The sequence below is a fragment of the Octopus bimaculoides genome, chromosome 2, assembly GCF_046866305.1.
Source record: "Octopus bimaculoides isolate indiv1 chromosome 2, ASM4686630v1, whole genome shotgun sequence".
NCBI classification, from domain to species: domain Eukaryota; kingdom Metazoa; phylum Mollusca; class Cephalopoda; order Octopoda; family Octopodidae; genus Octopus; species Octopus bimaculoides.
This window is the reverse complement of record NC_142929.1, coordinates 189,740,530-189,767,546: the sequence shown is the minus strand read 5'-3', so window position 1 is coordinate 189,767,546 and position 27,017 is coordinate 189,740,530. Positions and strand designations below refer to the sequence as shown.

At 38.8% G+C, this 27,017-nt stretch overlaps 1 long non-coding RNA gene across 1 annotated transcript in view; it reads left to right on the top strand.

The window, feature by feature from the left end:
• The window catches only part of LOC149137317 (uncharacterized), a 33,453-nt gene extending 6,745 nt beyond the window's left edge, over positions 1 to 26,708 (top strand). Inside the window, exons 2-4 of the long non-coding RNA XR_016240858.1 lie at positions 19,558 to 19,694; positions 23,297 to 23,338; positions 24,569 to 26,708. This is a non-coding gene — a long non-coding RNA (uncharacterized LOC149137317). The remainder of the gene's footprint in view (positions 1 to 19,557; positions 19,695 to 23,296; positions 23,339 to 24,568) is intronic.
• The last annotated feature ends 309 nt before the right edge of the window (positions 26,709 to 27,017 follow it).

Here is a 27,017-nt window from a genome sequence, read left to right as displayed (position 1 = left end):
TTTGTTAAAGATGAAAATAGACTCATTTTCCTGCTATGATCACACAACCAATATGGTTGTTTCTTAGCTTGTTGTGAAGCTTTAAAAGATGCAACATTTTTCATTTTCTTTCCTTTCTGTCTTCTTGTGGAGAACATAATTGTTGTTATGTTTACTAATAGAGCTGATATTATTAATTGCTACCATTTGTACAGTTTAAAAGAGTAGAAACTTTATTATCTGAATATTATAAAGACAATAGAATTGACAGCAGTGACTAGAAAATGAAAAACCATTAGTTTATAGCAATGATTCTCAGCCAGGGTCCATACGATCTCTGGGGGTCGTCTACACAGATAAAATAGCAGATTGGGTCCTCAGTGGTATTTTAAGGACCCATGGAAAGGTGTTGTTTTAGATGTGTTTATTGTAAGAAACAGCTAGGTTTCTTTTTCTAAAGTTTTATGTTGTTCAACGTACACCATTTAATATGTGAAAAACAAAATAAGACTATTGAGAGAAGTATGTATAAAACTAGTTTTTAAACATTAAATGGTTTTGGTTGGGGGTCCCACCAGAACAAAAGAGTAATCAAAGGGGTCTATAAATAAAATATATGGTTGAGAAACACTGGTCTATAATCCAGATGGCTTATCAAATAATCATCATCATCATCATCATCATCATTGTTTAATGTCCGTTTTCCATGCTGGCATGGGTTGGATGGTTTGACTGGGGTCTGGGAAGCCAGGAGGCTGCACCAGGCTCCAGTCTCTTCTGGCAGTGTTTCTACAGCTGGATGCCCTTCCTAACACCAACCACTCTGAGAGTGTAATGGGTGCTTTTTATGTGCCACTGGCATGGGGGCCAGTTGGGCAGAAGTGGCATCAACCACACTTGAATGGTGCTTTTTACATGCTACTGGCATGGGAGCCAGTCAGGCGCCACTGGCATCAACCACACTTGAATGGTGCTTTTTATGTGCCATCGGCATCAGAGCCAGACATGCGGCACTGGCATCAACCACACTCGAATAGTGCTTTTTATGTGCCACTGGCATGGGAGCCAGACAGGTGACACTGGCATTGACCATGCTCAAATGGTGCTTTTTACATGTCACCGGCACTGGCACCAGTTTTTATCATCATCATCATCATCATTTAACGTCCGCTTTCCATGCTGCATGGGTTGGACGATTTGACTGAGGACTGGTGAAACCAGGGCGCTGCAAGCACAGAGTAAGTTTGAAGAATGTGGAAAAAATGTGGTTTTAATTTTTGAGTTCAAATCCCAGCAAAGTCACCTTCACTTTTTATCATCAATATAGGTGCAGGTATGGCTGTATGGTTAAGAAGCTTGCTTTGCAACCATGTGATTTGGGGTTCAGTCCCACTGTGCAGCACCTTGGGCAATGTCTTGTGAGTGAATTTGGTGAAGATGGAAACTGTGGAAGTCTGTTGTATTCTTTAATTCTTTTACTTGTTTTAGTTACTTGCCTGTGCCATGCTGGAGCACCACCTTTAGTCAAACAAATTGATGACCCCAGGACATAGTCTTTGTAAGACTAGTACTTATTCTATTAGTATCTTTTGCCAAACCACTAAGTTATAGGAATGTAAACACACCAACACCGGTTGTCAAGCAATGGTGGGACAAATACACGCACACACATAGGTATAGGTGCAGGAGTGGCTGTGTGGTAAGTAGATTGCTTATCAACCACATGGTTCCGGGTTCATTCCCACTGCGTGGCATCTTGAGCAAGTGTCTTTTACTATAGCCTTGGGCCGACCAAAGCCTTGTGAGTGAATTTGGTAGACGGAAATTGAAAGAAGCCCGTTGTATATGTATATATATATGTATGTGTTTTTGTCCCCCCAACATTGTTTGACAACCAACTGGTGTGTTTACGTCCCGTAACTTAGCGGTTCGGCAAAAGAGATCGATAGAATAAATACTAGGCTTAGAAAGGATAAGACCTGAGGTCGATTTGCTTGACTAAAGGCAGTGCTCCAGCATGGCTGCAGTCAAATGACTGAAACAAGTAAAAGAGTATATATAATGGGCTTCTTTCAGTTTCCATCTACCGAATCCACCTGCAAGACATTGGTTGGCCCATAGCTATAGTAGAAGACACTTGACGAAGGTGCCACACAGTGGGACTGAACCCGGAACCATGTGGTTGGGAAGCAAGCTTCTTACCACACAGCCACTCCTGCAAATATGTATTTGTGCCTTCCGTCACCACTTGACAGTTGGTCTTGGTTTGTTTACATCCTTGTAACTTAGCAGTTTGGCAAAAGTTACCGATAAAATAAGTAACAGACTCTAAAAAAATAAGTACTGCGATTGACTTTTTGAACTAAAACTCTTCAAAATATGGTGCCCCAGCATGGCCACAGCCCAATGAATGAAACAAAGATAAAAGGTGAATAGCAGAATCGGTCAGTAGAGTACTGACAAATCATAGGTTTTTAGTCATGTTCTTTTAAGTTCTGGGTTCAAATTCTGCAAACGTCGAATTTGCTTTTTATCTTTTTAGTATTTTGTGGGGGATCCCAATCAAATAAAAGGAATCAAGTTAATTGATTTGACCCCACCCCACCCCCCACATACACGCACTTTTCCAATTTGTTGGTAATTGATTTATAATAAAGAAGGGTCAAACAGCTAAAAATAGATTTTTTTTTTTTTCTTCCTCTCCATTTATTTTCTGATTTGAAAACCTGCTGTCTCGACATTGTCTTTGATGCTTCCAAGAGTTCAAAATATTTGCACCAATCATTCATACCTTCCAGCCTTCATCTGGTGTCTTGGAGAAATTTCAAACCTGGGTTCTTATTCCTAACATATTTTTCCATGTTATTGTTGTTATCATTGCCGCTGTTGTTCATGTCACTACCTAGAATCGAACTCAGAATCATGCAGTTAGTAGCCTGCGCTCTTAACCACTACGCCATATGCCTGTGGGCAATTATGGAGTGAATTCTAGGGCTTATAAAATCTAATATTTTTCTATCCTTCCTTAATACTGGTTCTCATATGCTGTTCATATCTGCACTTGGCTTGCTTAGGAGGTTGTTGTGTCCTAGCGTATGTGCTGCTTCTGGAAAATACAAAAATTAAAAGAAGCAGCACATATGCTTCCCAGGTTTGAAATTTCCCCAAGACACCTGATGAAGGCTGGAGGATATTTCAGTCGAAACGTTGTGTTAACAACAAACAAGATGAGGACAAATATCCGTCAAATGTAAATAATGTAAATAACTAAAATACATTATTATTACCAAGGCGGTGAGCTGGCAGGGACATTAGCACGCCGGGCGAAATGCTCAGCGGCATTTCATCTGTCTTTACGTTCTGAGTTCAAATTCCACCGAGGTCGGCTTTGCCTTTCATCCTTTCGGGGTCGATAAATTAAGTACCAGTTGCATACTGGAGTTGATCTAATTGACTGACCTCCTCCCCCAAAATTTCAGGCCTTGTGCCTATAGTAGGAAAGAATATTAGCATACAGTCGAGGGGACTGAAAAACAGTTGAAGTAAATTAACCAGAAGTGATAAGTGTGACATCTCATAATTTCCTGTAAACAATCTTTATAACATATCCCATGATTCAACAGGAACAATGCTATCACTTCCTGTCAGTTCTTTCACAGTAGATTGCATTGCTCATATATAGCTGTGGTGGCTGTCATGCATTGACATACAAGGCACTGAATTGCCTCCTCAATGGTGCTGTTCATTGCTGGAGTATAGAAGGTTGGGAGGGGGTACCTCAGCTGCTATTTCTCAAATACTTAAGCCATCCCTGGAAGGTTAGGCTATAGACAAGTAGGTACCTGTAGATACAGTATAATGAGGGAGTTCTGTTTATAAAATCAAAGGATTTCTTCAATTCTCTTTTGGTGATTCTGCTAAAATCATTAAGAGTAACAAAATTAAGAAATCATTTCTTTAACCCTTTAGTGTTCACATTATTCTGCCATAATTAATGCTTTTTTAACCACATTGTTTTGAACTAATCATGCATTATCTTGTAGCTATGAGATTTTGATGAGGTAGCTGTTAATTTTTAAAACGATATTCTAGGGTTGGTGTGAGAGACCAGATCTGGCCAGTTTGATCATAGAATAGGCAGAATACTTTTGGCCGGATATGGCCAGTTTAAATGCTAAAGGGTAGAAAACACAAGAGTGGAATTATTCTGTAGCACCAAATAAACACTCAATGTAGAGTCACAATGATCATTTCCAGTCAATGTAGAGTCACAGTGACCCCTTCCAGTCAGTGTGGAGTCACGGTGATCCCTTCCAGTCAATTTACTTTCATTTTTTAGATCCCTAAAGTGCATTTTAACATAGAATAATTTTAGTTTCAAATTTTGGCGGGGGGCCAGCAATTTCAGGGAAGCAGTTAAGTCAATTACATCAACCTCAGTACATAACTGGTACTTATTTTATTGTCCTCAAAAAGATGAACGATGAAGTTAGCTTCAGTGAAATTTGAACTCAGAATGTAAAGATAGAAGAAATGCCACAAAGTACTTTGTCTGATGTGCAGGGCTGGTTCAAGGTACCAGCAACTTGGGCTGTCAGTTTTATAATTGTAAGGGTGCCGAAATTCAGCTTTCCCAGGGCACCAGCAACCCTAGGGCCAGCCCTGATGTATATATGTATCATTATTATCATCATTGTTTATCATCCGTTTTCCATGCTGGCATGGGTTGGACTGAGGACTGGCAAGCCAGGAGGCTGCACCAGGTTTCAACAGATCTACAGCTGGATGCCCTTTCTAACACCAACCACTCCAAGTGTGTAGTGGGTGCTTTTTTTACATACCACTGGCACAGGAACCAGTCAGGTGGCACTAGCATCAACCATCTTTTTATGTGCTGCCAGTATCTATTTATGTATGTATATATATGTGTGTGTGTATGTATATATGTACATGTATGTATGTGTCGTATGTATGCATGTATATGTGTGTATGTGTATGTATGTGTGTATGTCTGTATGTACATATGTGTGTGTATGTATGTATGCATGCAGGGCTGGCTCAAGGTACCAGCAACTACATTTTCAGTTTTTCTCCTTGTGAAAGTTTTAAAAAATTATACGTGTAAGGGCGCTGAAGTTCAGCTTGCCTGGGGCACCAGAAACCCCAGGAAAACTTTAGAGAGATTTATTAAGGTAAATCCTAAATTTTATATAAATTTTTTTTTCTTTTTTTTGACATTTTGACAATCATAATCTTTTCTATATCAGGCACTACGCCTGAAATTTTGTGTGAGAAAAATATGTCTATAATTGTGTGTGTGTATGTATCTCTCTCATACACACACATACTCACACATACATATACACATACTTACACATGCATACATATATACACATACATTTACATATATACATGTATGCATGCGTGTGTATGTATGAATATATGTATGGCTATGTATATAGTTATTATCAACAAGTCTCTGCTGACGTCATTGTGACACACCCGACCATCACCATTCCATTTATCAAGGACTCTGTTAGAGGTTAAAGATTGCTGATCTGTTTAATTTAACTTCGGTCAAAACTGACAGAATCAACAGATGCTGTCTGATTCTGAAGCTTCTTCTCATAAGAATCTGATTAAGGTTTGTCTGCAAAATAAATTTGCTTCCATCCAATATCTGGCGACACCAAACATTCTCTGTCTGTCTCAGCCTTTTTGTTTATTGTCATTCTATGTTTGTTATTGTTGTAATTGTTCAGTCAAAGTCTGGAGGAAACAATCATTTTGTTCCATGGTTAAGAAACTTGCTTTGCAGCCATGTGACTTTGGGTTCAGTTCCACTGCATGGCACCTTGGATAAGTGTTTTCTATTACATCCATGGTCCGACAAATTCCTTGTGAATGAATTTGGAAGCCCATTGAGTGTGTGTGTATGTATGTGTATATATATGTGTGTGTGTGTGTATATTTGACCGCGAGTTCCAAAAGTTTTTTTTTTTTTTCTCTGTTTATTTCCTCATGTTCCTTTCTGATGAAGAGCATAGGCTCAAAATGTAAAGACTTTCTCACCTTCCGAAGCATCAAACTAATACACCTGTCTTCGTCTTTTGTTTTTCTGTAAATTTCAACTATATATATATTCCCTTAATTCTAGTGCTTATTCTATCGGACTATTAGTTTGAACCGCTAAGTTATGGGTATATAGACAAACTAACATCAGTTGTCAAGCAATGGCAGTTTGGGTGACATATACAGATAGACGTGTATGTATACATATATCTTTATATATATATATATACATATATATATGTGTGTGTGTGTGAAGGTGCATGGCTTAGTGGTTAGGGTATTGCACTTACGATTGCGAGATCATGGGTTCAATTCTCCAGACCGGACATTGTGTTGTGTTCTTAAGCAAAGCACTTCATTTCACATTGCACTGTGATCATTTCGACATCTGACATGTGACACCCAGTTGCACCTGTACAGGTAATGTCAATTTGATGGAGGGAGTGAACTTATGTCTACAACAAACATTTGATCACTATAAACAAATCATCTGTGTGGTTGTTCAGTAAGAAATTGTCAAACCCTCATACGTTGTTTAATGATGGGAGAGTCCATTATATTTATATATATATATATATATTTACACACACCCTAATATCAAACATTGAGAATGAGTGCTCAACATTGCAATTGATGGATAAATATTCTTTATTTGTGGACTAACAAGGTGACCAATGGTTTCATGCTGAGAGATAATTGTTGAGATATTTCACTCAGCATGGAATCAATGGTAGCCTTGTTAAACCACAAATAAATATATATATATATATATAAATCCTGTATGGTCTGTTTAAAAATTCACTATACACACACACACACACATTCAAAATGACAAAGAACATTTCAACTAACCACTCCCAGAACATTCTTTTCCCAAAACCCAAGAAAACAAATTAAATTCCAAATATTTTTAGCTAACTCATAAAAGGCATAAATTTTCAGTAAACCATTGATGATGAATCACTGAATGGAATGAAAGTGCTAAATAAATAGTTCTTTTATCCAAACCCTGACAACTTTCTTTCTCTTAAGATATATGTATACATACACGTCTGTCTGTGTATGTGTCTGTGTTTGTCACCCCAACTGCCATTGCTTGACAACTGATGCTGGCTTGTCTATATACCCATAACTTAGCGGTTCAGTCTAAGAGTCCGATAGAATAAACACTCGACTTCAGGGAAAAACATAGTACTGGCATTGATTTATTCAACTAAAACCCTTCAAGGTGGTGCCCCCAGTGTAGCTGCAGTCCAAGGGCTGAGACTTGTTAAAGAAAAAGAAAGATAAGTCCCATACTTCATGAGGGAGGAAAAGATTACAGAAGTGAAGACAAAATGTAAAAAAAAAAATTAATCTTGGCGGGGGGAAATCTTATTTTAGAATTGTTATGTAAAGACTCCCAGAAAAACTTTAGAGAGATTTATTAAGGTAAATTAAAGGGGTTTCAAAGAAGAGGATTCTTCTCAAGTAGTTTATTAGATAGATCTTTCCTTGATTGCAGGTAATACACCCCTTCATGGCTGCCTGCCAGCTCCCCTATTTCCTTCTGAATCTCTGTGTAACCATGAGATTTTCCTGCGAGTAGATAACATTAACAACATATTGCTCAAATTTATTAAGCATGTCTCTCTCTCTCTTGTGCTTGTCTCCTCCCCACCATCACATGACAACCAGGTTTTGTTTTGCTTGTGTTTCCATAACCTAGAAGTTTGGCATAAGTACAGGAGATAATTTACATTATTTACATTTGACGGATATTTATCCTCATCTTGTTTGTTGTCAACACAACGTTTTGGCTGATATACCCTCCAGCCTTCATCAGTTGTCTTGGGGAAATTTCGAACCTGGGTTGTTATTATTATTATTATTATTATTATTATTATTATTATTATTATTCAAGTCACTACCTGGAATCAAACTCGGAATAATTTGTTCAGCTAAAGCCTTCAAGGTTATACCCCCACCCCCGCCATAGTTGCAATCCAATGACTGAAGCAAGTAAAACATGAAAGATATTTATATGTTTCTTTCCCTGATTGCTTCACATTTTTGTTTCCCTTTCAATCAACAGTATTCAATATTGTCTGTCATTGTCCATGTTGACCAGTCGTGCCCACTCATCTTAAGTTGCTGACTCCATTATGTTGTCCAGTGTTGTCGGACAAAAGCACTTCACCACCTTTTGGCTGTCTTCACACCCTGAGTTCAAATTCCTCCGAGGTTGCCTTTGTTTTTCATCCTTTCAGGGTCAATAAAATAAAATACCAGTCACATACTGAGGTCAATGTAATCCACTTCCCCCTCCCTTCAAAAGCTGCTGCCCTCTGTCAAGATTCCAGACTTGTTATATTCTTTTCTACTCTAGGCACAAGGCCCGAAATTTTTAGGGAGTGGGGAGCAGTTGATTAGATCAACTCCAGTACACAGCTGGTACTTAATTCATCGACCCCAAAAGGATGAAAGGCAAAGTTGACCTCGGCGAAATTTGAAATCAGAACATAAAAAAAAGACAAAATAGACTAAGCATTTTGCCCAGCGTGCTAACGTTTCTGCCAGCTCGCTGCCTTTCAAACAAGGGAGATAAGCACCTCCACCCAACAAAGCCAGCATCCAGAGACTAGTTTCAGGGTAATTTTCCCTTCATCAGCCTGGAGTAGCTTGGCTTTTATAGACCATTATTATGTTGTTACCTTATTAATTGGGCCAGGCATGGCAGTGTGGTAAAAAGCTTGCTTCCTAACTACATTGTTCCGGGTTCAATCCCACCGTGTGACACCTTGGGCAAGTGTCTTCTACTATAACTCCTGGCCAACCAATGCCTTGTAACTAAATCTGGGAGACAGGATCTCAGTGTGTGTGTTACTTTGTTTATCTGATTTGGTTGGTGTACAAATATAATAACTATTTGCACCCAGTTTTATATTTAAGAGATGAGGAATTCTGTACATTATATAGATTATTTACAATTGACGGATATTTGTCCTCATCTTGTTTGTTATTAACACAACATTTCAGCTGATATACCCTCCAGCCTTCATCAGGATAGGAAAATATTAGATTCATGAGCCCTAAAATTCACTCCATAATTGCCCGCAGGCATATGACATATTGGTTAAGAGTGCAGGCTACTAACCCCAAGAATCCAAGTTTGATTCCAGGCAGTGACCTGAATAATAATAATAATAACAACAACAACATTGGAAAATACTTTCGGAATGAGAACCCAGGTTCGAAATTCCCCCAGGTCACCTGATGAAGGCTGGAGGGTGTATCAGATGAAACATGTCAACAACAAACAAGATGAGGACAAATATCCGTCAAATGTAAATAATGTATTTGTACCCACTAAGTAAATTTCGTTCCCACACATGCACAAAGAGATAGAGAGAGGGGGAGACATTAAAATTATTAATTGAATATAATTGGGATAAATGCTTTCCCCCTCCTCATAAAGAGAAATACACCCACACACATAAACAGAGAGAAAGAGACAGAAAGTGTGATTGAAAGAGAGAGAAAGTGACTGAGGTGGGGGAGAGGAAGAGAACTAGAGAGACATTAAAACATTTAATGTCAAATAAGTCTGCATTGAATCAGTGACGTCAGATGTGAAATGGCTGAGCCAAAACATCTCCTGTGAATTTGAGGGAACTTGGGGAGGTGGGGTGAGCTCTGAATTTTTATTGTGTGTTGGTTGTCTTAAAGGTTCACAACAGCAGCCTTGTAAAGCCATGTGATGGGGTTAAGACAGGACACAAGTTGATTTCTCAAAGTCCATTGCATTCCGTACAAAAAGTGTTACAAAAAGGCTTTACATTACATATGAAAGAGTATTTGCAAGGTGTGTCTTCACATACACACACACACACACACACACACACACAGCGATGGGTTGGAAACGTAATACAATACATTAAGATGTTAAAAACAGACAAATAGAAAAAAGAGAAACACCCTCATTGGAGGGGTCAGGCCATACTACGACCCTGGCCATTTCCCATTCCAATCACTTCCACTTCCAGGAGACCTTTAGGGAACACAATGTGTTCCCTAAAGGTTCCCTGGTCCAGGTTCTTTGTTTTAAACTGAACCAAAAAAGGGTCTTATATCCACTAAACTATTGCAGCCCCTAAGTGTGGTCCTTATCAAGAGCCTGTTGCCTTCAGTCACTTAGTACTCATCCCTTATTTTCCTGTTCACTCCCAGGTTTATTCTTCTCAATGTTTAGATCACACAGGTTGTTGTGCTTTCAATATTCAGTGATCATATTGTGATCACATCATTCTCCAGTTGCTAGTTTCAGGTATATACCCACAATGATACACCTAGTATGGATCTTTCCATGGCCCTCAGTGCCGTAGCCAATCATTATTCTTCCTTCTTCATAGATGTCCACATTTCATTTCTATATAAGAGTGCAAGTAGGATGGTGCAAGTGAAGAATTTGGCACAGAGAATCTTGTCCAGGTGTGCTATTAGTATTTAATTAGTCAAGGCAAACACACCCACCATATTCTTATTCAGCAAGAAATTTCAGTGTTCATGCCTCGAAATATCTTCAACATCTGTACCAAGCAGATGTACTCTGTCACCTCTATTCCATCACATGCTACATGTTTGGTCCGTATGTAGTTTGTTTCCATGTGCTTTATTTTGAGGCCTACTGCTGGACTGTGACTGTCCGGTTCTGTCGACATGGTCTGCTGCTGACCTGAAGTTTCTACAATAAGCACAATGTCGTCTGTCAATCAGAGATGTTTCAGTTGCTTGCCTTTTACGATGATGCCATCTTTTCAGTTGATGTCTCTGACAACCATTCCAAGACATCTGGTGAAGAACTGTGAGAGATGCCATCTTGTTTGATGACCTTCTCACCTAGAACTCTTACAGATGGTGACAACAGAGCTACATCAGTGAGGCATCACTATTCTGCCTCTCTGAGAAGTTTGGTGTATTGTGTCTCAGCTTCTTTTGCCAGTAGAGACTCCACTGCTATCAAAGACCTTTTCATAATCTACAAAAGTGCAGCTGATATATTTTCCGATCATTGTATCACCTGTGTTAGAGTGACTATTGTGGTCTGCCATTCTGTAGACCCACTTCCATTCACAGTTGTTGGCTGCATCATGACCAGAAAATATATTCTAACCGACTGGTTGGTCCTCACTTCATCAGAAATCCTTTCCATACAAAAAATGGAACTTATTTCCCCCACACCCAGCAATTACACATACATATTCACGCTCATCCATGTTCTTCAAAATCCCCCCCCCCCACCCTTCAACCTGTCTCTTCATCTCTCTCTCTTTCTCCTTTTCCGCCTCTACACCTCACACTTACTCTCTCTCTTCATTCCACAACAGTCATCACTTGGATGCTGACATACCAGACAAGTGTTTCTCAACCTTTTCACCCTTGCATAACCCTTAAAATAAACCACATGTCTCAAACAACCTCTGCACAAAAAAAAGAACAATTATATACCATATTTTTCTCATATTTTTTTCATCATAGTTCACGTGGTAAATATCACATATACATATGTGTGTGTGTGTGTATATATATTAAAATTATGAAATTAGCATTAGTTTATCTCACTCTTTCTCATGGGACCTCTAAGAACCTTTTGCGGAACCCTGGTTGAGAAACGCTCTGCTAGACAACGACATAAGAAAAAATAAATAAATAATGACCAATCTAAGGGACACAACTCTAAAGGGCTTGTCATTTTTTACTTCCTTTGCCCCCACGTTTTGTTCTTTATTTTCTTTTTCTTTTTTTCTACATCTCTGAAATCAGTTGTAGTGTTTCCAGATTTACAGTAAAAAAAAAAAAAAAGAGTTCAAGTTACACCCTTCCATTCAGCCCTGTTTGAAATTTACCTTTCCATTCTTGGGAGGTTCTTTAACATGGAACCATTTGGTAACATGTCTCAGCTGTTATGAAACTAAATTTTATAATACTGTATAAATAACATCTATCTATCCATCTGTCTGTCTGTCTTCTCTATCTGTCTGTCTGTTTATCTGTCTATCTATCTATCTAGCTATGTATGTGTGTGTGTGTGTATTATTAATGGCTGAGGGGAAGTTATTGAATGCTGCGCTAACATTCACCTTTGATTGGAATGTTTCATATAGCAAAAACACTTGTAAGCTCGTGGAACTGAGGATATAACTCCTGTTCTTTTATCAGCCATTAGTTGATATACAATAAAAGCTCTGTGTGTGTGTGTTCATATTATCCAACATGACCTTTACTGAAGACATGGTGTGATTTCAGGTAAATTTGGCAGCTATTTCTAGCATGTCTAGCAACCACATCTAGGTTCCTTAGGTGATGTGTTGATGTTGTAATGATTCTAGGATCTAGAACTTTTCATGACTAAATTAGAATTGTTGTTGTTGTTGTCATTGCAGCTTACCACTACCATTATTCCAACCACCAAAATATTAGGTGCCTCAGTTTTTGTCTAGTTTGTTTGTTTGATTGATTGTTTATATGTGTTAGTGTCCCTTCAGCTGTTGTCTCAGAAACTATTAAAACTAATGAATCCTACATTCAGTCCTATCCTCCCAAAACTTCTTCAATCAAGTTATTCAAATATTTATGTATGCAGTTCAGTTTTAGTCAACATGATATATGATATATAAGGTGTAAGTCATTAAAAAAAAATCCCCCGTCAAATGGTTTCGAGTCTGGTCCCACTGTGTGGCCCCTTGGGCAAGTGTCATCTACTGTGTCCCCAGGCCAACTAAAGCCTTGAGAGTGGATTTAGCAGACAAAAACTGAAAGAAACATGTTTTATCCATACATACATATGTCTATACATGTGTGTGCACATGTATATATACATGTGCATTTGTGTGCAAGATACATCTCCCAGATGAGCTGGGACACATTATCAGCAATGTCACCTAAAGTCATCAGGTATTTCAGTCTTTCAACATCAAAATCCCTTGCTCGAGTGACCCAGCTGAGATCACATCCATGTATCTATGCTCCTAATCAAGTGCCACCTGGTGGTGTTTTCTTGAGTTTCACTCATTGACTGAATGACTCTCTTCTTTTCTTCCCCTGCAAATTTCAATTGGTTAAGGACTTTGCAGAGAGCTCATCCTGCAAAACTTGTATCACCCACTTCTATAGGCTCATAGTATGTTTACCAGCCCTTATCCTGACACTTCTTCCTCACCTCTTGGTATTTCACACATTTTGTTTTTCTCTTTGGCTTGTTCGATACACTCTTCCTGAAGTACCATAACTTCCACCATGGCCATTGGTTTGGTGCTTCAGAGGTGAAGATCATCTCTGGCCAGGACAATATTGTTTCTATGTGCCATAAAAGCTTCAGTTCTCTGTCCAAATTGACAGAGTCCTGCCCTTGTTTTCATTTGTGAATGTGGTTTCTCTCCAGCTTTGACAAATCTAATTGCCTTCATTGAGGCAGAGCTAAGCTCTCAGCAACCATGTTGAACACTTGATCATGGTGCTTCTGATACTTACCCTCTGTATGGGCTTTTGGGCAGTCATTAAACTGATGTTCTAAGAATCCTTTTCCAAAGCAATATGGGCAGAATGGTGTCTCATTCTTGATCCCAGCTGTGGAAGTTAGCAAGACTTGAAAAGGAATCATCACCAACCTAAACAAGGACCTGCACATGATGAAAGTGTGCAGGGATGATGTTTGATGTTTGACCAAGTAATCCTGCATTTCTGCACCCTTCCCCACCTTGCCCATGGTCTCTGATGCCTGAACTCCTAGATTCTGATCACTCAAATTTCCTTGACATTTACTCAAACCTGCTTTCGAATGAGATAATGTCTCTCTTTGCCCTGGGCCTTGCTAATTTAGGTCTCCAGAAAGGATCTCAAGCTCACTCTACCAGTTACCAAGGTACCCACCAACACATTTTACCCTGGGTATGACTCTACTTCTTGCAATGTTTGCCCTGCCTTTATTTCCTCCTTGTTCACACCCTGGTACCAGCTGATCCTTGGACTCCCTGTACAATAGGACTTCTCTTCCTTGTGTTACCTTAAATTATTCCCTGAGGTCACTGAATGAGAGTTGTAAGACGTTGCTGGCCTCATAATGTGCTTGCACTACTGAGGCCACAAGCAAACTTAAACCATTTGCAGAGAAAGCCACTGACTTGCCTTTCAAGAGATTCTAAGGTTATTAACGATGCCAACTGGGGCCACAGGATTCAGGACAGGATAAAATTTTGCTAAACGCAGACCTTAATCTGTTTTCCTCTTTGTCCAAATAGGAAAAGGATATCATGTCTATCAGTGAGCAGGAAACATGAGGGTGCCAAAGTCCAGTATAATTTCATTATGCAAATCCTTGCCTTTAGTATTTTCAATAAAAATTTAATATAAGGGGCACTAGTCCATATGAATAGCTGGAAAAGGGACACATACTAAATAGGATGGTATAAGAAAATATGGATAATGAATCTCTCTACCACATTATCTTCTAAATGTGCAAATTCTGCATGAATTAGAAAACAGTGACAAGTGAAGATTTAGTAAATAATATAAATTTTCACCATATATTGACAATAAAAAAACAGTTTAATATTAGAGTATATAAACCACCATAACAGAAGTAAGAAAAAAATGGGTGTTTGCCCACTTTTTCCATTATGGGAATTTATATGCCCTAATATTAGACTATTTTCTATAATAAATATACGGTGAAAACTTATAATTATATTTAGGTAAATAAATTCTTCGTTATTTTTAAAATTAACTAAAACAGACAGTGAATTTCAACAGAAATATAGCAACAAAAGGATTCAAGTGATTTAGATTAAAAACTTCCATCAAAATCTTTTTATAACCTACGCTTAAAAATGACAAAGTCATTTTATTAAAGTCTCAATTATTTTCAAAATTAATTGAAAGAAATTCAGTGCTTTTCAATAGAAGTATGGTAACAAAAAGTTTAATACCAGACAGCATTGTGTCCAATTCTCTACCAATTCTATCATTCTGCTACTTTTGGAACAAACCGTGTATGGGATTAAGCCACCTCGGGGCTAATAGCACTAGGAAACAGCTAGACTAGGGAGAAGGTAACCAGCAAGTTTTAACGATTCACTGAAATTCATTAAGGGTCGTGCAAAGGAAAGCCAGCCCTGAGTGGTCAAGCAGACATGTGATGTCCAGGAATGTCACTGCGGATCTATGAGACATGTAGAATGAAAATAATCAAAATAAATATCATACAAAGTATTTTGTTTGATGCTCTAACAATTCTAGTTCTGCTCATCCTCTACCCTGGTAGGATTTGAACTCGGGACCTAAGGAATCAAGACAAATACCTCACATTTTGTCTAAACATTCTACAATTCTGCCAATTCACAATTAGACAAACAATAATAATAATATTTATAATAATTTCCAAAATTTCGGTCAAGTACAAGGGAGCGGCAGCTTTCAAGGAAAGGAGGAAATTATTCAAGTAAATCAACCCAAGTGCTCTGATGGGTACTTTATTTTAACCCTGGAAGAATGAAAGACAAAGTACAGATACATAATAACAGCAATAATAATACAGTTCTATATTTGAGCGATGAGGAATTATGTACATTATTTATATTATTTACATTTGATGGATATTTATCCTCATCTTGTTTGTTGTTAATACAATGTTTCTTAGGAATGAGAACCGAGGTTCGAAATTTCCCCAAGACACCTAATGAAGGCTGGAGGGTATATCAGCCGAAATGTTGTGTTAACAACAAACAAGATGAGGACAAATATCCATCAAATGTAAATAATGTAAATAATGAACAATAATAATAGTTTCAAAATTTGGCACAATGCCAGCAATTTGAGGGTGTGGAGATTAGTTGATTACATCATCCTGAATATTTGACTGGTACTTTATTTTCTTGACTTTAAAAGAATGGAAAGCTAAGTTGACCTCAACTCTATTTGAACACAAAATCGAAAGAGCTAAGCATTTTGGCCAATGTGCTAACCATTTTGCCAACTCACCACAAGAACCAAAACATAATAATATTAACACTTTAAGGGGGCCAGCTGGCAGAAACGTTAGCACACCAGGTGAAATGCTTAGTGGTTTTTCATGTCTTTATGTTCTGAGTTCAAATTCCACTGAGGTCAACTTTACCTTTCATCCTTTCAGGGTCAATAAATTAAGTACCAGTTGAGTACTAGGGTCGATCTAATTGACTGGCCCCCTCCCCAAAAATTTTGGGCCTTTTGCCTAGAGTAGAAAAGAATAATATTAATGCTCTCTAATTTTTGAAACAAGACCACTGGTTTTGAGGGGAGTGAGTCGGTCAATTAGATTGACCCCAGAAGGATGAAAAGCAGTGTTGACCTCGGTGGAATTTGAGCTCAGAATGTAAAGGGCCAGAAGAAATGCCACTTAAGATCTTTCTATTTCATAATAATAATAATAATCCTTTCTACTGGAAGCATGAGGCCTCAAATTTGGGGAAGGGATTGAGTCAATTAGATCGACCCCAGTGTGTAACTGGTACTTAATTTATCAACCCTGAAAGGATGAAAGGCAAAGTCGACCTCGGCGGAATTTGAACTCAGAACATAGCTGCAGACGAAATACTGTTAAGCATGCTAACGATTCTGCCAGTTCACCACTTTAATAATAATAATAATAATAATAATAATAATAATAATAATAATCCTTTCTACTATAGGCACAGGCCTGAAATTTGGGGGAAGGGGACTAGTCAATTACACTGACCCCCAGTGTTTCAATAGTAATTAATTTATCAACCCCAAAAGGATGAAAGGCAAAGTCAACTCCAGCAGAATTTGAACTCAGAACATAGTGGCAGACGAAATACTGCTAAGCTTTTCGCCCGGCGTGCTAACAATTCGACCAGCTTACTGCCTTAATAATGATGATGATGATGATGAAGACGACGACGACTCCTGTCAATTTTGACTTGAGTGTTTGAAGGAGAGGATTTTGGAGAAAAAGAGAAAAAAAGAAAAGATAATGTGATCAGACCTTGTATAGAGTTTATATATATATATTTGTGTGTATATAAAGCGTGAAGAAACATGGCCATCACTTGTGAGTGAGTGAGAGTTGGGAATGTGTACCATGTTCTCACTAACTGCTTTAGGTGCCTGTGTAGCCATGAATAGACACAGACATGCTCTTGTGTCCTCCCATTGTTGACTCGGCAGTGCACCCACAATGCAACAGTTGAAGGAAAGGAAAAAACTGCATAACAGCTTAGTAAGTACTCCTTTACAATTGAGAAGACTGAATCAGAGTGAAATGAAGTGCCTTGCTCAAGGAGACAATACACTGCCCAGTCCAAGAATTGAGCCAGTCTCTTTATGGTTGTAAGCACAACATCCCTACCCACTAGGCCATGTTCCTTCATATGGTACTCTGAATTAATCCTGAAATGATACTAACTTACTATGTTGTACTAACCTAATTAGAATAATCATAATAACAGTTTCTAATTTAGGCACAAGATCAGGGATTATGAAAGAAGGGATTAGTTGATCCCTTAAATCCCATTACCTGATTTGTACTTTATTAACCCCAGTGGGATGAAAGGTAAGGTTAGCCACAGTAGGATTTGGGGTGGAATTCTGCAATAACCTCTCATGACTTTTTTATTTTTGGGAATTTTCAGAAAATCTTTGGGAATTTGTGTTCTGTTCAAAGGAATTCATACAACTATGAAAAGTTTTTTTTTAAATCACAGTTTTAAATATGGACAGTCTGAATTTTTGGTTTTAACCCTTTCATTACCAACCCGGCTGAAACTGGCTTTGGCTCTGAGTACAAATGCCTTGTTTTCATAAGTTTTGAATTAAAATCTTCCACCAAATCTTAATCACAATTTATAATGGTTCCAAATCTTGGCTCTGTGAGGCTGAGTTGTGTCAGAAGTATTGGGTCAGTGATGTCACACAAACAACCAAGGGGCCTTGCCAGAAGGAGAGGAGCAAGGGAGGTCATGTGAGCAGAAGGAGCACTAATGTGGGCCCTTTTTACTTTGGGGATGGTTCTCTAGACAGACGTGGTGGCCACATCAGTTGAGGGAATTTGCAATAAGGCTCTGGCCAGAGGTTAGGTGGGTACGGCTCCTCTGGATATACTCCAATATTTGATTGGACGTTACAAGAGGACCCATGAGACAGGTGAATTACATTACAATCTTTTCTCCATACCACAAGCACAAGCAAGACCAGCAATTCCAAGGGAATGAATAAGCCAATTACATCAATCCCAGAGTTCAACTGGAATTTTATTTTACAAACCCAAAAGAACAAAAGAGTCCAAAGGAATTTGGAATGCAAAGAGCTACAAGAAATGCCACTGAGCATTCCATCCAACACACTAACACCTCTGCCAGCTTGCTGCCTTAAATAATTACTCCAAATTTTGGCACTAGGGGAGGAGTAGGTCAGTTTTTTTTTTTTATCCCAGTATTCAACTGGTACCTGTTTTATTGCCCCTGAACGGATGGAGGGTCAGAACATAGAGAACCTGAAGGCTCCTATGCATTTTTTTTGACTCGTTAACAATTTATAATATTTGCCCACCATTATGACATTTGTAGAATTACTAACCAACAAAAATAACTGCCTACGTAGTTGCAGCAGTTTCTTATGCAGACATAGGGTTTCAGGTTCAGTCCCACTGTGTGGCACCTTGGGCAAGTGTCTTCTATTGGACCCTTGGGCCGATCAAAGCCTTGTGAGTGGATTTGGTAGACGGAAACTGAAAGAAGCTCATCGTATATATATATATATATATATATATATATATACGTATGTATGTATTTCTGTGTCTGTGTTTGTCCCCCACACCATTGCTTGACAACCGATGTTGGTGTGTTTATGTCCTTGTAACTTAGCAGTTCAGCAAAAGAGACCGATAGAATAAGTACTAGGTTTACAAAGAGTATGTCCTGGGGTCAATTTATTCAACTAAAGGCAATGCTCCAACATGGCCACAGTCAAATGACTGAAACAAGTAAAAGACATATATACATATATGTATGTTTATCTGTGTGTGTGTGTGTGTTTGTCTCCCCACCACCACATCACAACTGGTGTTGGTTTGTTTACATCCCCCATAATTTAGACCTTCAGCAATGGAGATGAATAAAAAAAAAAAAACAGATTTCAAAACAAAATAATTTCTAGAGTTGATTTCCATCTACCAAATCCAGTCACAAGGTTTTGGTCAGCCTGGAGCTATAGTAGAAGACACTTACTTAAGGTGACACACAGTAGGATTGAACCCAGACCCCTGTGGCTGGGAAGCAAACATCTTACCACACACCCACACCTGTGCATGCGTAATAGTACACGGTAACAGTAGTAAGCTAGAATCAGAGCTGTTTTGCTCTGCCACAACAGTAAATAAACAAACACCTCTTACCATTCCATCTCACCGTTTTTTTGGTTTTTTTTTTGTACTTTTGCAGGTTTTCTATTCTTCACTTGATTCTTTCATCTCAGAATGGCAGCTGCAAAGAATAAGACAGCCAAGAAAGCTGATACACCAGCTGCTGAACCTGTAGAGGGCAAGGAAGACAAAGAGAGTAAATCACCTGGAGATGCTCCAGCCCAGGAGGAAGATGCAAAGTCTAATGAAGGTAATAGTCTACCTGTGCAAGTGTGTGTGTATACGTGTCTTTGTGTGTTGGTGTGTATGTCTGTATCCATGTGTGTACGTGTGTCTTTGTATGTCCATGTGTGTGTACGTGTTTATCCATGTGTGTATACGTGTGTCGGTGTATATGTCTGTGTGTCCTTGTGTGTGTGTGTACATGCATATATGATACACAATACAAACAGGTTACCCGTTCAAATACGGTTGGGGCATATTTGGACCTGTAAGAAACCCTTTCAGTGTATTTTGTGATGGAGAACATTGACAGATAAAGTATAACTGCCCTGGGTCAGCTCACATCGACCCCTAACAAGGGTGTGGGATGCAGGCATTTCAGAGTAGTTATCTTCTCTTCAGCAGCAGAGACCAGAAAGGTAGACACTGCGAACTGACACAAACGGCATGTCCCCCCTTATGATATTCCCGTCATCGTGCAATGACTGGTGGCTCACCATGAACAAAATATGGGGCAACAGCACTAAGCAGGGGGTTATTAACATTATACGAATTTAGAAAGTGAGGGCATGAGATAATTTCTTATGAACAGGTGAATTTGAAGCAGAAAAGCTATAAACACTAGCAAGTGTGTTTTTTGGTTTTAAAAAAAAACCTTTGGATAGAAAAATTCAAAGGCTGCTAATAGAACTCTAACCTTTACATTCTGCAGTCATGACAGATGGTCTTCCATTGGACCAAAAACAATCCTTGGAATTTCTCTATCCTTTATAAAAACTTTATTCTCACCAGCAAAGAATTGTTGATATGTGATATTTATTTCCGTTTGGAATGGAATTTTAGAAACATCAAGAAATATGAAAATAAATTATCTATTCATGATGAATCATGAATGTAAATTTAGCTATGAATAATAGCTTGTAATGTACATTATTTAGATTATTTACATTTGACGGATATTTGTCCTCATCTTGTTTATTGTTAACACAATATTTCGGCTGACATACCTGCCAGCCTTCATCATGTGTCTTGGGGAAATTTCAAACCTGGGTTCTCATTCCTAAGGTATTTTTCGATGTTATTATTATTATTATTATTATTATTCAGGTCACTGCCTAGAATCGAACTCAGAATCTTAGGGTTAGTAGCCCGCACTCTTAACCACTACGCCATATGCCCGTGGGCATGTAAATAATGTACTGGTGGCACTTAAAAAGCACCATCAGAATGTGGTCAATGCTAGCCCCCTCGGTCCAACTGGCTCCTGTGCCAGTGGCACGTGTAAAGCACATCCGAACATGGTTGATGCCAGCTCCCTCGACTGGCTCTTGTGCCAGTGGCTCATGAAAAGTACCATCCATGTGTAGTCAATGCCAGTGCCGCCTGACTGGCTCTTGTGCTGGTGGCATGTAAAAAGCATCCACTACAGTCTCGGAGTGATTGGTGTTAGGAATGGCATCCAGCTATAGAAACATTACCAGATCAGATTGGAGCCTGGTGCAGCCTCCTGGCTTGCCAGTCTTCACTCAACCCATGCCAACATGGAAAACAGACATTAAAACGATGATGATGATGATATGCATGTATATATGTAAGACAGAGAGAGAGACGAAAGAAGATGATGATGGTGATATGTATGTAAGAGAGAGAGTGTCGAAAGGAGGGATGCAGAGTTGCTCAATGAAGGAAACATTTAGTAGCACTCAAATAATTTGAACTTCCACATCGAAATATTTACTGAAGGCTGAGTTCATGGGTCAAAGAGTAGCTGTAAGAGGAATCCCAGTGAGCTGATATGGAGGTAATGATACAAACAAACAAATAAACATGCTTGGGTTTGGGAAAAGACCGTGGCTCCCAAAGGAATCACTGCTGAAATGCTTAAGATATCTGGTGTAATAGGATATGGTCTAGTCACCTGTAGAGTTAATCAAGTGGTTAACGAAGGAGTCATACCCAGTGGCTGGTGTAGCAGCATCATAGTCAACTGCTACAAAGGTAAAGGTGATGCCTTAGACAGAAATAATTACAGAAGTATCAAATTGTTGGACCAGGTGATGACAGTTACGGATAGGGTCATGACTCTGCTTATAAGGAGGAGAGGGGCGGTTTGGAACCAGGTCAAAGCACTACTGATGCTATCTTCCTGGTGAGGTAACTCTAGGAGAAGCAGTTTACCAAAAATAAACCTCTGTATTTGGCTTTTGTCAACATGGAGAAAACCTTTGACAGGGTCCTCTGCTCCCTTATCTGATGGTCAATACAAGAGCTGTGGATGGTGAGAGCCATACAAGCCCTGTACAGGGATGCTGTCAGTAAGGTGAATGTTGGTAACGAGTATGGCAATGAATTCAGTGTACAGGCAGGAGTTCACTAAGGATCAGTTCTCGGGCCCCCTCATGTTTATCATTGTCCTCCAGGCTACAACAGAAGAATTTAAGACTGGCTGCCCTTGGGAGCTCCTCTACCCTGCTGACTATGTTCTTATAGCTGGTCAAAACCAGTACCGCCTGTCTAGCCTTTGTGCTGGTAGCACGTAAAAAACACCCACTACACACTATACTCTCGGAGTGGTTGGCATTAGGAAGGGCATCCAGCTGTAGAAACTTTACCAGATCAGATTGGAGCCTGGCACAACCTCCTGGTTTGCCAGCCCTCAGTCAAACCGTCCAACCCATGCCAGCATGGAAAACGGACGTTAAACGACGACGGGGATGATGATGATGATGATGATTTAATGTCTGTTTTTCTATGCTGGCATGGGTTGGACGGTTTGACAGGAGCTGAACCAGGCTCCAGTTGTCTGTTTTGACATGGTTTCTACGACTGGATTCCCTTCCTAAAGCCAATCACATTACAGAGTGAACCAGGTGCTTTTTATGGGGTGCCGCCACTGCATATTTTTATTAATGTCATTGAGAATTGTTGAGACACGACTCAAATCCCATCTTCTAGTATTCATTTCTACTCTGTAAATGGATTATCATAAGACTGGGCTTTTGACTTAGAAAATTTTCAACACTATCTGTTTTTTTACTGGCTTCAGTCATTGGATTGCAGCCATGCTGGGGCACCACTTTGAAGAATTTTAGTTGAACAACAACACTAGTACATATTTTTGTTAAAGCCTGGTGTTTATTTTGTTGGTCTCTTTTGCCAAACCACTAAATTACGGGGACATAAACACACCAACATCGATTATCAAGTGGTGGTAGAGGACAAACACACACAAATACATTTTTATATATATATATATATGACTGGCTTCTTCCAGTTTCTATCTTCTAAATCCACTCACAAGGCTTTGGTCAGGCCAGGGCTATAGCAGAAGACACTTGCCCAAGGTGTCACACAGTGGGACTGAACCCAGAACCATGTGGTTGGGAAGCAAGCTTCTTACCACACAGTCACTTTGATTAAAAAAATTTTCAACAAGATGTTAAGAAATATTATAGACTTTATCAAAACACAAGAGTCTTTGAGGCCAGTTACAGAATTCCATGGCTATTTCTTCAGAATCTCCTGTTTTTAATGTCTAAGTTCAGTATTTGTAAATTTTGAATAATATTTCAATATTTTTAAAATGGTCTTTTTTTCTTTTTCTTTTTCTTTTTCTTTTAACTTTTCCAGCACCACCTCCAAAGAAACCTGCAAAGAAAAGCAAGAAGAAGGGTAAGTATTTGACGGACAAGAACTAGATGCAGAAGGCGGCGAGCTGGCAGAACCGTTAGCACGCCGGGCAAAATGCTTAGCGGTATTTTGTCTGCCGTTACGTTCTGAGTTCAAATTCCGCCGAGGTCGACTTTGCCTTTCATCCTTTCAGGCTCGATAAATTAAGTACCAGTTACGCACTGGGGTCGATGTAATCGACTTAATCCCTTTGTCTGTCCTTGTTTGTCCCCTCTATATTTAGCCCCTTTTGGGCAATAAAGAAATAAGAACTAGATACAGAATTTCTTCAAGCCAACAAATGGGGAAGGGACCTCTAAATGGTTGTTTATCATGCTAGAATTAACAGATAAATATCCCTCAAATTACAGTCAATCTACTTTTAAACAAAAATGAAAAATACTTTAGATGATATTTGACAAGTCTGTGGACCACATGGGATAGATTCTATGACTGGATGCCCTTCCTAGCATCAACCCCTTTACAATATGTACCGGGTGCTTTTTTCATGCCACCAGTAATAATGAGTTCACCATGCAACTTGCAAGACTATGACCCTGCAGAGAATGGATTCATGCTATGAGATGAGGGATAGAAGTATGAGAGAAGGGGTCAGAGTAAAGCAGGGTTCTTGTTAAAGGAGCTGCATAGTTACTCACCCAGAGTTTATGTAAAATGTGGCACCTTGGGCAGGTGTCTTCTACTATAGACTTGGGCCAACCAAAGCCTTATGAGTGGATTTGGTAGATGGAAACTGAAAGAAGCCCATCACCTATTGGGCCTCACCAAGGTGATGACAAGTGACTGAGACTTTTGGAGATATGTTGTGATTGAGAAGACCCAACAAGCCAAGTGAGACCATAACCATGGCCTATGCCAGTGCAGCATAACCGGCCCATTTAAGGGCACCCTTCAATCATTGGGCAATAAACTGCACTTACAAAGACCTGTTGAGTCAAGTGAAGTCATTGTTGTGGGCAATGATTACTTGTGTGTGTGTGTGTGCATAATATTCATTTATGAAGTTGATATTTGACAATATAGAGTTCAGTGGCTAAGAATTATCAAAGTCTATGATCCAATACTTGAGAAATATTTTCAATTCCTTTTTGAGAGAAAAATATAAATTTCTTGATTTTTATTTCATTTTTTCTTTCTTTCTTTATTTTTTACTTTTAAATCTGTTTTCACGTTTGATATTTATGGATTTTTCATTAAATTTGTTTTTTGCAGGCCGACGAAATGTGAAACGCGCTGGGAAGGCAAAGAAGAGCAGCTAAATTTCCATCAAAATCCTATCACACACAAAACACGCATTACAGGAGTTGGTAACAGTTATTGAGTGAAGACAGTCCATCCTGCTCAAAACCTGGTGGTGGCCACAAAAATCTTGGCTCATGTCATCTTTCAGCTCAAGCCGGATTCATTTTTTCATTATAATAACACCTCCCTCTCCCTCCTCCCCCTCCTCCACCAACCGACATTAACATACACTCCTACACACATACACCTCCACATATACATATACATGTAGTCATGTGAACACACACACACACACACAAGAGAATCTCTGCTAGAACGGCAGATAGCATCATTTTTTGGGGATTCATAGATCTCACATCTTTCTCTTTTCTGATTTTGCATTCAATCAAATTTGCGTAGCCCTTTAGAGAATCCCTCAAATTTATAATCCAAATCCGATAATCCATCTTTATAATCCAAACCCTATAATCCATCTTTCTTCCACTTTAACAACGTTGCGATTTTTTTGTAGATATTAAACTATTTATCGGTAATTTTTTAGTTCCTTGTCGCTTCCTCTCTTTAATTGATTTTTTCTTTTTTTTTTTGTGTATATTTTTCGTTGTTTTTCTTGTTTTATCTAGTTTTTTTTTTTTCTATTATTATTTCACTATTTTTTTTTTGTTCCACTTTCTGTTATTTTCTTTTTCTAGCAGATATCATGGTGTACAGTGGCTGAGAGCGACTTGCCAGCCCCTGGGGGTAAGGCAATCATTGCAGGGAGGATGTGCTAAATTCTTTAATATCAGAAAGCTGGTAGAATTGTTGGCGCATCAAACAAAATGATGAATGGTATTTCTTCCAATTCTTTATGTTCTGAGCCCAAATCCTGCAGAAATTAGCTTTGCCTCTAATCGATAAAATAAAGTACCAGTTAAATACTGAGGTCGATGTAATCGACTTGCCCCACCCCTCAAAGTTGTGGGCCCTGTGCCAAAATTAGAAAGAATTATTGCTACTTTACATTTACTTATTTATTTTGAAAATTTTGGTACCTGAAAAATTTTGTACCCAATTTAGCCCCCTAATGGCCTCATCTATCCTACACCTCTGATCCTGTGATAACATTTCTAATAGATATCATACTGCTCTGCAGAATAGTCAGGGGTTACCAGCAAATATTGCAAAGAGGGTGCATTTTATTTCGACTACTTTATAGAAAGCAGTAAACTGGCTGAATTATTCAAGTGCCAGACAAAATGTCCAGTGCTTACATTCTAAGTTTGAATTTCTCCCAAAGTCAACTTTGTCCTTCATCCTTCTGGGGTCAATTGAATAAAGTACCAATTAATGGTACCAACTGGCTCCCACTCCTCAAAAGAACTGGCTTTGTGCTTAAATCAGAAACCAATGGAAGCAAGTTGACAGAATCATTAGAGTATTGGGGGAAATGCTTTGAGGTCCTTGTCCTGAATCTTAACAATCTGAGGTCAAATCCTGCCAAAATCAGCTAAGCCTTTACCCCTCCAGGATCAATAAAATAAAGTAACAATTAATGATATCAACATGATTCCTCTGAAAATTGCTGGTCTTTTAGCCAAATTATAAAGAATTATTTCTACATTATATAAGGTGACGACACACTGGCACAGTCATTATCATGCCAGACAAAATGCTCACAGAATTTCAAAACGTTCTGAGTTCAAATTCCACAAAGGTCAACTTTGCCTTTTGTCCTTTCAGAGTTGATGAAATAAATACCAGTTGAGTACTAGAATGGATATAATTGACTAACCCACTCCACCAAAATTTCAGGCTTTGTGCCAAACAGTAGAAAGAATTATTACAACTTTATATTCCTCTTTTGAACTTTTGTGTCCTTAAGAATTCTACACCAAAGCCAGTGGCCCCCCCTGTCTCCTTACCCACACTACATCACTGATCCTCTGCAACATTACATAACAATCATTTGTTCTTGACATCTGTTTCGTGTATTTGAGAGCAAGAAAGAAAATGGTAGAAGATGAATTACAAAATATTTTGGAACAATAAAAGACAACATCGAGAGATGTTGTTTCCTATTTGTGCCAACCATTAAAACAATGCCATCAACTGGCACTTATTCAGTTTACAGACTCTGTGATTGTTAATCAATTTATATATTTTATTCTAGGTGACTCAATGGCCCTCATGCCTTCACTCTACTGAACTGAACTGGTTTGCTCAATGACTGATATTTACCATCAACCACACCTCCACCTTTGTACATCATTCACCTCTACACCCATCTCTTACTCTCCTTTCACACTCTGATCCCCTTATCCACTGACCCTTCATGGCCCTCGGTCCATATTCTCTTTTAACCCTTTAGCATTCAGATTTACTCTGACCAATGTAATGCTCATTTATTCACATTGTTTCGAATCAATCATGCATTATC